Source organism: Gossypium hirsutum, chromosome A11, assembly GCF_007990345.1.
Source record: "Gossypium hirsutum isolate 1008001.06 chromosome A11, Gossypium_hirsutum_v2.1, whole genome shotgun sequence".
NCBI classification, from domain to species: Eukaryota; Viridiplantae; Streptophyta; class Magnoliopsida; order Malvales; family Malvaceae; genus Gossypium; species Gossypium hirsutum.
Window position 1 is genome coordinate 118804326 of NC_053434.1, and position 11689 is coordinate 118816014.

Consider the following 11689-nt stretch of genomic DNA (forward strand, 5'->3'; position numbering starts at 1 on the left):
TTGGCAGTGTGGTTCTACCTAGTATTCGTCCTCGGACCTCATCAAGATCACGATTTAGTCTTTCTAGGAACTCATAGAGACTCTCTTTGTTAAGATGATCCATGAACTTGGTATGTTCCGAGCCCTCACCCCAATCAGCTTCATAATACATGTCTAACCCCTGCCATAAGATCTTTAGGTTGTTGTAATATTGAGTGACTTCAAGTGTTCCTTGTCAAATATCTTTCAACTTTAATTTGATCTCGAATACTTGGGAAGCATTTCCAAGATCTGAGTAATTCTCCTTGATTGCATCCCACATTTCTTTGGCAGTTTTGAAAAAAAGATACGTTCGGCTTATATGACCTTCCATCGAATTTATAAGCCAAGCTATAACCATTGAGTTGTTAAGCTCCCAAGTTGCATAACCAAAGTTTGTTGATGTTGGTCGAGGAATTTGTCTATTAATGTACCTAATTTTTCCTCGGCCACGAAGAACCATAAGGACAGATTGTGACCATTGCAGGAAATTTTTTCCATTTAATCGATGATTTGTGATTATAAGAGAAGAGTTAAGGTCACCTTGTAGGATTCCTTGGCTGTGATTTTGAGTTATTTGTAAGATCTTAGTCTCAGAGGAATTTTCGGTGTCACCCATGGGAGTAGGGTTTCTAACAGAGAAAACAGAATAAGAAAAGAGAAGGAAGAACAGGATCAACTGGATTCCTAATGCTCTTGATACCATGAACAAGTTTAGGAAGAAGAATAATTCTTATTTATTCTAATCTGAATACAACCTTTTAAAAAATAGCAGGAAAAATAAAAAAGGAAATAATCTCTAGAAATTAGCCTATCCCTAAAAATTAGTAATTAGATTATGGCTAATAGTATAAGGAAATTCCTAGAACTAAGGTAGAAAATCTGCTTAAATTAAGGAATTCTAACATCACCAATATCCAACCCTTTCTGCATTAAATCCAATAAAAAACATCAAATATAGCATGAAATCCAACCAAAAACAGCAAATGTAACATGAAAAATACAATAAAAAACATTAAATCTAAATGATACTTCAAATTCAATGAAAGATCTATGATGTAAATTAATAAATTAAGTATAACTCAAAACATTCTTACAATAATGTTAAATGTGACAATGTTAAAAACGTTCTTACAAGGAGAAAATTAATGTCTAAGATGGCGGCTTTTGTGACTGCTGAAACATCTGCATCATTTGCTGAAGCTGTAGCTGGAGCTCATCGTACTTTCTGCTCTGCTCTCCTACCATCACTGCTGCCTCTGCTTCTCTCGCTGCTGCTGCTGCCTCCTTCGCTGCTGCCGCTGCCTCTCTCTCTGTTGCTTCCCTCTAAGTTGTTGCTGGAGTTCTTCATATTTTCTTTGAACCTCGACAATTTGTTCAACTGTGCTCGCTTGCATCTGAGCTATCTGGTCTCTTAACATCTGAACTTTAGCTTGAACTTGACTCCCGGAAGGCATGTATTGCTGGGAGCCGGATCCAAAATATTGGGTCGGGGTAACACCAGATCCTTGAAATCAAACCCGACCATACCTTTCAGGACCCAAAACTTCAGTGATAATTCTGTTATCAATGTTCTCAAGATTAACAGAACTATTAGTCGAAGCAACCGCTTTGTACTCCCCTTCTTCTCCTTTAGTTTCTCCTAATAAATCAATTAAAGAGTTAGAAACGAAATATATAATAAAAAGGAATGCAGCATAACTTAACATTATGTAAAACTACTAACGATGAATTAAACCATTATAATTAAACATTATAAATATTTATAATAAATCAAATTTTATTAAGTAAATATACCAGAATTTCTCCAGCTTCAGATGTCATAGGAGATCCATCTTTCTTCCTATGCATAATCTCAAAAAGCTGAAGGCGACCAACTTTTTGACCTGACAGACTTCCTACAATATAGTAGTAAAAATATTATTTAATAGTAGAAAGTCATTAATATTTGATAGAATTAATAAATTCATAATACCTCGGCCTCAGCTACAGAAGCAAAACTTCTTGACCTTGTCGTGTGCGTGAATTTTTGTTTTTGCCTACTACTTGTTCCAACTCGCTCACGGTCCTACATAATGAAATTATTATTACGTATATAGTAAACACTATATATAAGAGTTTGGAAATATGTAATACCTCTCCTTTCTTTGAATTCCAGAACCTAACCTCATCTTCCCATTGGTACCTCAGCATTCCCCGCGAGACATTTCTTAATTTTTCCTCGAGGCTTATGTCTTTCTTAAAATATAATTTTTTCAAAGTGATTTTATGGTCTCTCTATTTTTTACCCAATGCCTTCTTGATATAGTCATCGGAGACCTCTAAAGCAAATCTCTCCTAAAAAAACACAAGTTTAGAATGTAAATATAAATGAAAGTTAAACCGAAGTATTATAAATTACTTTAACGTTTTGTTACCTTAATATTATCGAGAGCCTGATTTTTGTTGTATCAGGCATGTGATGCCATGATTCGTAGTTGATGAGCAACATATTAGCATTTCGGGCTATAATGCCTAAATAGCTTGCTAAAAGTCGAGCTTCTAATCCAACAGGCTAACCATGACTGTTTCTACTTACTTTGACACGCTCGACAGGATTTAATTTGTATAAATCTTTAAGTAGTGTACGTCCTCGACCTCTGCGCGTCCCACCACTTTCAGTTGAAAAATGATATATTATTATTTATTAAAATTGAAAAATAAATCAATAATAAAAGTCAACACACATGTAAAATAAACTTAACATTACTTTGAAATTCTGCAGGCTCGTCAAGTGTCTCCGGCACATTCGAAGATCCAACAACTGTCTGCTGTTCACTATTTGCTTCTTCCGAATTTGGAGTATTCTGGACAATACTTAAATCTCATAATCTTCTTCTACGCATTTTTCCTACAATACACATAAAATGATTGAAATTTTAGTAACAAATTACAACAATAATAGTACATGTAAAATAGTTAAATTATATAACATGACCAAGATTAAAATTATAATATTACATATAATTAAAAAATTGTAAAATCTTACTACATCATTATTCGTAAATATCTCCATCCACGTCATGTCGAACTCATTGATATTGTGTACTAGTACTAGGGATATTTTCATATAAGTTTTGTTCTGAAAAAGGTAATGTTTCTGATCTTTCGACGATGTCATCTCTACTTCCATTACCCATGTCAAACAAGTCTCTAGATGTATTCCAGAGTACAACATACCAACCCTCATCAGTTGGATCTTTCGAATAAAAAACTTGTTTCACTTGAGAGAAAAATACATATGGCTCGTCCATCAATTGTTGTCCAGTGTGAATCAAGCGAGAGAAATTAACCATTGTAAAACCAAATTGATCTTTTTTAATTCTGCGAGCAGTATTAACATCAGCCCAATTACACCGAAATAAGACAACTTTCGATCTGCCATAGTAATCCAACTCAATAATGTAGGTAAGAAGTCCGTAATACTCTGCATTACCCTCAACCAGATTACTGTCCCTAGCACTAGCATAACTTGTAATTGAAGAATTAACAACAATTCCACAATTTTGAGTTCTCCTCATTCTCTCGCGATATTTTGTATGAAATCTGTATCCATTGATGAGAAAGGCACTATATCTTTTTATTACTCTGTTCGAACCTTGGGAAAGCCATTTAACTTTGTTATTGACGTCCTTCCCACTCCAAACCTATTGAATCGAAAGTAAATTGAGTAATTATAAATGTATTATATAAAAACATTCTTATTTGATTAACTAAATTTGGCGATTATATGTAACTTATTAACTTCAGTTACATACCATTTGACTTAACCATTCATGAAAACATTCTGTGAATAATTTATTAATCTCTTGATGTTGCAATCTTCGAGAGCGTGCACGAGATCTCAAAATTTGATTGTACTCACTATGCTAAAAACAAGTTTAATTGGTTAGAAGATAAACAAATCAAAACGACGAATATGTGAGGAAATTTTAGAACTTACTTGCATAACAGTTCAATTGAATTGTGGTGAAAAAGTACATATCGATGTGCTTGTATCTACGATATATCATCTAATTCTGTAATTTCAATTTTGCCGATTGGTTCTCCATAACTTTGGAATAAATAAGTTTTGGCCAAGTTATGATCATTGAGACCAGCATTTCTACTTGGTCTATTCAATCGTGTTTCAACATCTTCTAAATGTCTAGAACAGAAGGTCATGCATTCCTCTGCCAAGTAGCCTTCAACAATTGATCCTTCTGGATAACGCTTATTGCGACAATAAGACTTCAATTTTCTTAGGAACCTAAACACGATATACAATATTTATCAAAAGCTGTAACTAAATGTATAGAGGTGAATGAATGAATACTTGAGAAATAAATTAGCACCTTTCTATAGGATACATCCATCGATAAAAAATCGGTCCACCAAGTATTACTTCGTGAGGGAGATGGATTACCAAGTACACCATAATATTGAAGAAGGAAGGTGGAAAAATCTTCTCCAAATTGCATAAAGTCAAAATAGCTCGATCCTGTACTTTCTCAAGTTCTTCAACATCCAAAACTTTGCCACAAATAGCTTTCATTATATTGAATAGTTCAATTATACAAGACGTCACATTTTTTGACATACAGCACCGTAAAGCAACTGGGAGTAAATCTTGCATCAATATGTGGTAATCATGTGATTTTAATAAATATAATCTTCAATCTTTAAGACTCACACATTGAGATATATTTGACGCATACGCATCTGGGACCTTTATATCCTTCAACACCATGCAGAACACTTCTCTTTCTTTGACATTGAAAAAATAGAAGGTGGCAACTGATATTTCCCATTCGAAAGTATTTGAGGATAAAGATCACGCCGAATTCTCATGTCAACTAAATCAAGTCGACTCTGAAGATTGTCTTTTGATTTTCCATCGACATTCAAAATTGTCCCAATTATGTTCTCGCTGACATTCTTCTCAATATGCATGACATCAAGATTGTGGCGTAAAATGTTGTGCTCCCAATAAGGCAACTCAAAAAAATACTCCTTTTTTTCCACAAGTCTGCCTCATTAGGATCATCCTCTTCGTCAGATTCATCATCAGATTCATCCTTCGATCTTCTCTTTGTTTGCGTGTTAGGTGGTTGATTCATCTTCACATAACTAAAGTTGATATCTTTTAACATAAATAAGATTTTAGATCCAACGGTCTGCTCAAGAGCTCCTCTGTACCCTTCAGTACCGTCAAATAGAGTTCTCAGAAATCTAAATTTATGATTTCCATCTAACCACCGACGATAGCCTATGTAAGAAAACTTCTTCCCATTATGCAGCCACATCGAACAAGTTTGCGCAGCACAACAAGGACAGACATAATGTCCTTTAGTACTCCAACCCGATAAATTAGCATAAGCCAGGAAATCATTAATTGTCCACAACAAAGCTGCACGTAAATTAAAGTTCTCCTTTCTCAATACATCATATGTCTCAACACCCGACCATAGCTGTTTTAACTCTTCAATAAGTGGCTGCAACTAGATGTCAATATCATTTCCGAGACCTTTCTCTCCAGGGATAATCATTGATAAAGTAAATGAAGATTACTTCATGCAAATCCATGGAGGCAAATTGTAAGGAACAAGCACTACAGGCCAAGTACAATACGAAGTACTCATGATTTTAAAAGGATTAAATCCGTTAGCTGCTAGCCCAAGCCTCACATTTCGAGGATCACTTACAAAGCTCAGAAATTTACTGTCAAACGATTCCAAGCTAAAGAATCAGTAGGATGCCTTAATAATCCATCATCGGTTCGTTGATCATTATGCCACCTCATAGAATCGGCCGTCTTTGACAACATGAAAAGCCTTTGAAATCTTGGTATTAGGGAAAAATATCGCAAAACCTTGACTGGCTTCTTTCTTAACTGTGCCATACCTTCATCCACATTCACATCTTCTGTATTCCCATTCATCCAACGAGACTTACCGCAAACTTGACAAGACTGTTGGTTCTTCTGATCACCCCAGTACAACATGCAGTCATTTGGACAACTATGAATTTTATCGTACCCAAAGCCCAAATCTTTTATTAGTCTCTTCATATCTTGACAAGACGGGAGGATTTTTGCAAACGGAAACATCTCTCAAAAACTCTAGCAGCATTGTAAAAAAGTTTCCTGTCCACCCTCCCAAACATTTTAAGTGAAATAGACGAATGCAGAAGGCCAATTTCAAATATTTTGATCCATTGTAAAGTTCTTCGTTCATTTCATTAAGTAAATTGTAAAACTTCGCCGCTTCTTCATTTGGCTCCTCATTAGGTGCGCTTGTTCCCGTTTCGCAAAAAACATTTCCACCAATATCACAATCATCGGATGTAATAAAGTCAGGTGGAAACGATTGCTCACCATGACTGTGCATATTAAATGCATCCCGCAACATACCTTCTATGTCGTCTTGTCTAGCATACTGGTGGTAATCAATATCAGGATAAGTCGGATTAATCGTTGAAGAAGTTCCACTAGATGTACACTCTCCATGGAAAATCCATTTTTTATACCCCGAATAAAGCCATCAACAATTAGATGCTCGTAGACAACTTCATGAAAATGCCAATTGATGTTGCCACACTTCTTACACGAGCAAAGAATCATATTCTCTTGGCTTGCATTTTGAAATGCAAAATTTAGAAAAGTTTGTACTCCATTTCGATAGGCGTTGCTTACCATTGACAATTTCATCCAACTCCTATCCATTTTGTAGTTCTTGAAGTCTAAACTTGACAATAAATTACACGAGTAAGTTGTTTATTTATAAGTATAATTAAGTTATGTAAGTTATGATATGATATGATATCTACTTATGTATTATGTAAGTTATGTGAGTTATGTGAATTATGTGAGTTATGTGAGTTATGTAAGTTATGTGAGTTATGTAAGTTATGTGAGTTATGTGAGTTATGTAAGTTATGTGAATTATATAAGTTATGTAAGTTATGTGAGTTATGTAAGTTCAAATATATATTTAACATACTAGTGATGTATTCAAGTATATATATTTTTAAAATCTCATAAATTTTGCACATTAATAATTTATACAGTATAAATTCTTATATATTTAAATAAATTAATCCAATTTATATTAATTAAATAATATTTAAATAAATTAATCCAAATTATACTAATTAAATAATATTTAAATAAATTAATCCAAATTATACTAATTAAATAATATTTAAATAAATTAATCCAAATTATACTAATTAAATAATATTTAAACAAATTAATCCAAATTATATTAATTAAATAATATTTAAATAAATTAATCCAAATTATATTAATTAAATAATATTTACATAAATTAATCCAAATTATATTAATTAAAATAACATGTCTTTTGCTTTAATATAGACATGTCTTTTGCTTTTATTAATCCAAATTTATGTTTTACAAGTCATCTTTTCTTAAGTACATGTTAAAGCATGGTGTGAACATCCGTATTTAGCTTAAAAGCTATGATTTATTTTGAATAAAAAGTTTAACTTAAATGATAAAACGGACGATAATATTTGTGATAAAACGTAAGAGAATATTTAATTTATTAAAAATCGTGATAGAAATATAAAAATATTAAATCACAAATTACAGAAATAGGGTAGAAAAAATTCACGTGGCAAGCATACATGTAGAGAGGTATAATATTATTAAAAGGTTTCAAATTGAGCAGAAATGATCCCTTTTACAGTATTAATGCAAGTAAAAGCATACGCATTGGAACCAGTAGCAAAGATCCCTAAGCGAAGCGAGGCAAATGAAGTGGAAGTTGGTTTACATGTGCAAACATGTGTGTGATATCTAGAAACTGTCAATTTTAATCTCAATGCTGAGAAAGGTATATACCTAATGGAATACATGGCAGATTTCAATAGAGAGACATCAAATAAAGATTTAGCCTATACTAAACATACATACCTCTTACAAATTGTAAATTGGATGGTAGCACCGATTCCAGCAATCCAGCAAATTAAATTACACCTGCAAATAATGAATAACCATGAAATTAAAAAATAATCTAAGGATAAAGAAGAATTAAATAAGTTAAAAACATGATCCATTAATGTATTTTCTTCTTTCTTCCTCTCATCAGGACATCACTAGTACACATTATTAATTATAGCTCTAAAATACTAAGTCCATGCCATGATAACATAGGGGTGATACCAAAATGCAACTAAAACAATTATCCAGCCCAATTAAATTTAATGCACTAAGGTCAAATTTAGAACTGTTACCAGTGGTGATACATCGCTAATAACATTAAGAGCAATGCATAAACAAACATCCACAACAGGTGCACAAGAAGCACTAAAGCATTAAAGGTGAAAAAGTTGTAAAAAGAATAAATTTTGAACGTATTTGATAAGAGAAAAAAGTTAAAGAAAAGAAAATGAGAAAGAGATGTAAACAAACTTAAAATTATGCAAATTTTTAAATATTATGTTTTTTAATTTTTCAACTTTATCAAAAAAAAGATAGAAATAAAAATTTATAATTTTTATTTATTTTATATTTCTATCCTTTTCAATTAGTCATTTTTCTGATTTTTTTTCCAAGTGAAATTTACTACATGTATGCTTTGATTTAGTAAGAATCATGTTAGAAATCAAACCCACTCCAAGCATAATCTAGAAGCATGAGACGTGGAGCAATTTTGTGCCATGCAAAGTGCTGAAATTTTAGCCATACAAAGTGCTCCATTATTGAGATGTTTTGTGGCTGGAAATTAAGTGGATTAATAGCCACATTTGTTGTCACTTTATCAGCCTATAAATAGAGGCTTGAACTTGTGTTGTAATGAAGAAAAATGAGAAGAAAAAGAAATAAGAGAAGCAACGTGAGTGAGAGTGAGAAGGTTAGCAAACCTTGAGTGAGTTAAAATCTAGCAGCAGCTAGACTATCTAGTCATTGAGAAAATATTTGTAATCTTCGTATTGTAATATATTGAGTGTGTAATAAAAAGTAAACTTTCGGCCCATCACGTTTCCAACAAATCATATTAAAATATATATTATAAATATAGAAATTATTTGTACCAATTATAAAACACTACATACCAATTGAAATCGATTTGTCCAACACGACAACAACTACCATTAAATTAGATTAACATTGAATGGCTCGTAAGCATTAAAAAAACCGGAAATAAGTAGTTAAATCAATTAAAAACCACCTAAAAGGGTTTTATATAATGTTTTGGGTTATTATATTACTTTTTATTTGTTTGGCCCAAGTTTATGTTTATTTGTAGCCCAAATACACTAATTTTTGCCAAATACAACGAACTTTCTTGAGCTTCTGTCAACTCAAGCCGTTGAGCAAAGATCTAACGACCCTGGCACAACAGGTGCACAATAAGCAGTAAAGCATTAAACTCCTATGGCACTAGGAGAACATCAAGATTAGACAAGCACAAAAACAACAAACATCATACTTAGAAATAAAAATAGAAAGATTAAATTCCAAGGATTTGCAGCATATTTTAACCTACTAACAAATATAGGTTCCCTTCCTTGCATACAAATTTTCATCATACTTTTACATCATCCAAGACTTTGAAAAACTTAAAAGGTCAGAATTAGTTCATATCACAGATTATACCATCAGAAGGTAAAAACTGGAAAGCGTGAACTCATTTAAATCAGCAACAAATACTAAACTCAGCTGGTTACAATTTGAGATTAAGGCTTTTTGAACATGCTTGCCATAATTGCAAATGATACTCCTTCAAAATCAAACAAATAATTGCATAGAAATTTTCATGCTTTATGCTAATGCAAGCTTCAAATACCATAAAAGTAAAAATATATCAATATATCACAGAGATTCATTTCAGAATAAAGTTGATGGGAATGTACAAGGCAAAAACCAAATTGCCAAGATTAGTAAAAATCTTTATTCAATTTCTTTGTATTCTACTATGTCCATCTCGATACAACAATAAATCATATATATATTAAGTCATTTAAGTAGCAAAACAAAAACGAGAACATATACGAAAGATGAATAAAAAGCAAGTCTTTATGGTACACAAGAAGAAATAATCCAAAAAAGCGTACCCTTTATCTTTCCCTTCCTCCCCTTTCTCTTCTATTCAGTATCGGAAAGTAAATATGATGATGAAGTAGCAGGTGAAGTTGCTGCAGCAGATTGTGAATTCCTCCACCAGTAATTTCTCTAACCAGGTTTCAATTCCCTGTTACAAAAATCGGAAAGCATCAAACCAATAAAATGAAAACCAAGAAGAAGATGGGTGAAATAGCTGAGTGAGGGTTTCGGCTTACGATTAGTTACAGCAGAGGAGTGCGACAGTGACGCAGCAGATGGTCGAGTTGACGGCGATGCAACAGATGGTCGAGTCCGGCGATGGAGAGATGGGTTGGGTTTGGATTTGCTGAAAATTTAGGGCTAGGGGAAATTTTAGGGGAAAATTTTAGGGGGAAAGGTGATTTGGTGTTTTGGGGGATAAGCCTAAGGCTGTCGGGCATGAAAGAAATGAAATTTAACAAACTAAAACGACGCCATTTCGGCAAAAACATTTTGACCGTTTGCGGCGCTTTAGAAACGCGCTGCTAAAAGCTATCTATTGCGGCGTTTCTAAGAAAGCGCTACTAATCTCCAACAAAAACGACGCCGTTTTCTTTAAGCATTAATGTTTTTTTGCGGCGTTTTTCCAAAAAAGGCCGCTAATCCCCTATATATTCAACTAAAACGACGTTGTTTCCATAAACTTTAATTCTTTTTGCGTCGTTTTTTATAAACGCCACTAATCCCCTATCCAACTAAGACGATACCGTTCTGTTAAACTATAAACTTTTTCGCGGCGTTAAAACGCCGCTAATCCCTTAAATATCCAACTAAAACGAAGTCGTTTTCTTTAAACTATATTGTTTTTTGCAGCGTTTTTTAGAAAAACACCACTAATCTCTTAATTTTTATATTTTATTTTAATTTGTTATAATCTGGTAGCCAAAATAATTAACTTATGATAGTCAATATTTAATATTATATCTATATTGCATGATAACTTTGAAATTTTAAGTTTAAATTTCACTTATATAAATTAAGTGTAGAGAAATTAATTTGAATTGAATTCTTCATTCAATTAATTCTTTAGATTAATGATTTTAATTATTAATACTAATGATGATAAATGTTAATATGATGATAATTAGGTATAATTTAATCCTAATATTATAAATTAAAGTTTAAAAGATTTATCTCTTGCTGATATATGGTACATACTAATCTTTTTTTTTTTTACATTTTACGGAAGTAGATAATTTTCAGTTTTTATCTTTTAAATATGCTTAATATTTAATCCTTATTTTTTAATTTCTAATATAATTTGGGTTTTATGTGTTTATAATGTTATTAAGTAGATATAGTTACCTATCCATATCAAATTTTGTTACTTTTATTTATTTATTTATCAATTTTTTTTAAATTCTAATAATTATCAAAATTTCAAATGGTCTACATTAAATATTTTTAAATATATAAAAGCATTAATTGATTGTATAAAATTTCATCATTTAACAAATTTCACGTAAACCTTAAATCCTAAACCATTTAATATATATAAAGTTTATCCATTATCTCTGAAATAATTTAAACTATAATCATATA

General features: G+C 32.1%; 1 long non-coding RNA gene across 1 annotated transcript; it reads right to left on the bottom strand.

The window, feature by feature from the left end:
• Positions 1–1056: 1056 nt before the first annotated feature.
• LOC107904109 (uncharacterized) lies at positions 1057–10544 on the bottom strand. The gene is made up of 8 exons (XR_001686124.2): positions 10345–10544; positions 10120–10256; positions 7976–8038; positions 2768–2908; positions 2436–2672; positions 1994–2355; positions 1816–1916; positions 1057–1660 (listed from the first exon to the last, which is right to left on the bottom strand). It is a non-coding gene; the product is annotated as an uncharacterized lncRNA (long non-coding RNA).
• Between the last annotated feature and the right edge of the window lie 1145 nt (positions 10545–11689).